Raw genomic sequence first — 3,743 nt, forward strand, 5'->3', positions numbered from 1 at the left:
CCCTCTTCCCCCCCCCCCTGGAGTGCACAAATTTTTGTGCACCGGGCCTCTAGTTTTATATAAATTCAGTTATGATTACTTCTTGAGTTAGAAGCACTTCTTGAGTTGTGGATCACTTTCATGTAGCAATACTGTTTATAATTTTAAGAAGGCCTTGAAGAGAAGAGCATCCTTAACCATGCAAATAGACTATCACCATGATACATTCAGATTTAGAGGATGTCTCGATTCATAAATATTTTTTATACCATGGTAACAGTGATTTTAGCTTTTATTTACTTAGCATTTTTAGATTTTTTGTGTCACTATCTTTGCTTTTAAAAATCTTTTCTTTTTGCCTGGATGGTATGGCTCAGTGATTGAACATTGACCTATGAACCAGGAAGTCAAGGTTTGATTCCTGATCAGAGCACATGCTGTGGTTGCGGGCTTGATCCACAGTAGGGGGCATGCAGGAGGCAGCCAATCAGAGATTCTCATCATTGATGTTTCCATATCTCTCTCCCTCAGTTTTCTTCTCTGAAATCAATTAAAAAAATTTAAAAATGTTTTTTTAGTATTTATTGCTAATTTTTTAAAAAAGTAATTGAGCCTTCAGTTTTCTACTTTCTTGCTGAAATATCTTAAATAAATTGGTTATTTTTCCTTATTGTGATTTACTACTTCTGGATGTTACATTTCTTATCCTCTGAAAACATTTTGTCTTTCCTCATTTTATCCCACACACTGTTCATAAAACACTGATTTTTTTCATTGAGCTATGACGTATCTGAAATGTATTTTTTAAGTTTACCCTCCTTGACTTTGTAGCAAGCTGTTTAGGTGTGCTTTCTAGTCTAGATTAGAATCTTGGATCTGCCATTTACTTATGTGTGACCTAGATCATGCTGCCTCACCTCATTTATCTGTAGTTTCTTTCTATGAGGACAATTATGTCTTTTTCTCATAGGATTATCAGAGAATTGTTTCCATGATAAAGGCCAATTGTTTCTACTTTTTTTTTTCATGCTTTAGTTTATAACTATTGAACTACTTGTTAGAAGTGGGGAATAAATATTTTCCTAATCTTGGAATGATAGTTTTATAAGCGTTAACCACATTAACACTAATGTATTAGAAGTTATAATAAAGGTTAAAAAGACTATCAGAAAACAGGCCCATTCTACATTTTCCACAATAAATGTTTTTAGAGCTGCTGGCAAGTTAACCAGAGAGCCTTAACTGAACTCTTTTGTTATTAAATGATATATCTAAAAGGGGATTGTTCTTTTTTACTGTGAAAGATGGAACCTTAGGCTTCACATAACAGAGCCTGATTGTTGGAATTACACATGTTAATTGTTAATTCCTTTAAAAGCAAATTATTATTTTTCAGCTGAGCTCATCTCTGTTATTTTACACATTTCATAATGGTTTTTGGTTACTTCTGATTCTACTAAAGCACGAAGAGCTCATTTAGGAGATTAGTCTAAAAAAATTCTTCAATGTTCTTCCAATTTATTTTATACTAATTCTTGACACATTTATTCAGTGACTTATAGGCTTAAATCTTGGTTGTCTGCTTCTGTTACTTCCATCAGTAAGTATCCATATCATTGTTTTTCAAACCTTTTCATTCTCTATATGGTCCATTCTAGAGAACCTCTTCTGAGTTACTAATCACTGGTCTACAATGTTCAAAATTGTGACCCAGATCAATTGGGCATATAATTAATAAATAAATAAGCAGTTCTTCAGTAAGACTATGGCCTGGCAAAAATGTTATTTGAATTGGTTTTCATAGATCTACTAGGTAACTAACCTTAACTAAGTGCTAATTACATGCCCGACTTTGTTCTTAACTGCTTATAACCCAGTTACTTTATTCAATCCTCACAACAATTCTATTACATAGGAACTTTTATTCCCATATTGTTATGAAGTAACTGAGATTTAGAGAAGTAGTATTATTAACCACATTAACACTAATGTATTAGGAGTTATAATAAAGGTTTAAATTAACTTGCAAATGGCCATAAGATTAAGTGAGTGGTGAGGCTAAAATCTAAATCTAGGAAGTCTGAATTCAGAGCCAAACTCTTAATCAGCTATTATTGTAAATAAACCAGAACTAGTAAGAATAGTTGAAGTTGTTTCATACATAGAAGTAAAACTAGCCTTTAACCAGAGAGAACCTCTAGATCGGCTAAAGAAGTTAACACAAGGACTAGTTTCTTATAAAATTGAATTTTGGAGCTATTATACAGAAAAATGTATAGAATACAATATTTAAAAAATTGAGGATATTTTTATTTTTAAATTCTTAAATTTTAGAAGATTTAAAAAATATTCTTAAATGAGCTTTTTATTGCTTGTATGGACTTGTGCGAAGACAGACTTACTGGATTTTGATCTTATGGCCATTTGCAAGTTAATTAAACTTTCTGTGCCTGTGATTACTTATGTGTAAAAAGAAAAAAATATAGTTTCTTTCTCATAAGTTGTAATGAGAATTACATTATCTACACTAATAAAAGACAAAGATGCAAATTAACCATCGCTCCATCACTCCGCCACTCTGCTACACCCACAAGCCACGCCCACCAGCCAATTAGGAGTGAGTATGCAAATTAACCCAACTAAGATGGCGGCAGCCAGGGAGCTGGAGCAAGCAGGAGGCTTGGGTTGCCCCCTGCAATGGAGGAAGCCAAGCTTCCCGCCTGCCCTGGCTGGCCCTGGGCTCTGCTCAAGGCTACAAAGTTTCAATTATAGAAGATAAATAAATCTCAGATACCTGCTTCCAGCCCACCAAAAAAGAAAAAAGAAAAAAAGGAGAGCCTGGGAGCTTGGGTCGCCGGGGGGTGTGGCCAGCCTGAAAACGGCCATCAGCCCCTCACCCAGGCTGGCCAGGCACCCCAGAGGGAACCCCCCACCCTGAAGGTGCTGTGGGCAGCCTGAAAATGGCCCTCAGCCCCTCACCCAGGCTGGCCACACCCCATGGGGTGAGGGTCCCTGCTGAGGGGTTTGGTCAGCCTGCAAACAGCCCTCAGCCCCTCACCCAGGCTGGCCAGGCACCCCAGTGGGACCCCCACCCTGATCCGGGACTCCTTTTAGGGCAAACCAGCTGGCCTGCACCTGTGCACCAGGCCTCTATCCTATCTACACTAATAAAAGAGAAACATGGTAATTAGCGTACGACCGCTACCCTTTTCATTGGCTAATCAGTGAGTATATGCAAATTAACTGTCAGCCAAGATGGCGGCCGGCAGCCAGGCACTGAAGCGAGCAGGGAGGCTTGCTTGCTGCAGACTCCAACGTTCCCCGCCTCACTTGCCGGCCTCTCAGCTGCAAGTCTAAGCAACTATATACTATGTTGCAAATAAGAAGCTAAACAAAACCCCAGAAACCGGCTTCCATTCAGCCGGGCTCGGACCGCAACATTGTATCTATGTTTTCAGCAGCAAGGCCTCAGAGCTAAAGCTGGCCCAGAAAAAAAAAAAAAAAAAGAGAAGAAAACAAGGAGCGGTTGGAAGCTTTAGTCACTCGCCAGCCGGAAAACAGCCCTCAGCCCCTCACCCAGACTGGCCAGGCACCCCAGTGGGGACCCCCACCCTGATCCAGGACACCCTTCAGGGCAAACCAGCCAGCCCCTACCCATGCACCAGGCCTCTATCCTATATAGTAAAAGGGTAATAGGCCTCCCAGCACCGGGATCAGCGGAGCAGCGAGGCTCCCGGCACCGGGATCAGCATGACAGGGGGCAG

The 3,743-nt window shown here is 39.8% G+C and overlaps 1 protein-coding gene and 1 long non-coding RNA gene across 2 annotated transcripts in view; one reads left to right on the plus strand and one right to left on the minus strand.

Moving 5' to 3' along the window:
* Positions 1-3,743, plus strand: part of LOC106724223 (neurobeachin-like) — a gene marked incomplete at its 5' end in the record, with an annotated part of 217,421 nt that overhangs the window by 69,307 nt on the left and 144,371 nt on the right. The gene's annotated exons all lie outside the window — the stretch shown is intronic.
* The window catches only part of LOC106724230, a 14,051-nt gene that overhangs the window by 4,401 nt on the left and 5,907 nt on the right, over positions 1-3,743 (minus strand). Inside the window, exon 2 of the long non-coding RNA XR_001359971.1 lies at positions 3,387-3,389. This is a non-coding gene — a long non-coding RNA (uncharacterized LOC106724230). The remainder of the gene's footprint in view (positions 1-3,386; positions 3,390-3,743) is intronic.

Source organism: Myotis brandtii, unplaced genomic scaffold (assembly GCF_000412655.1).
Source record: "Myotis brandtii unplaced genomic scaffold, ASM41265v1 scaffold77, whole genome shotgun sequence".
Taxonomy (NCBI): domain Eukaryota; kingdom Metazoa; phylum Chordata; class Mammalia; order Chiroptera; family Vespertilionidae; genus Myotis; species Myotis brandtii.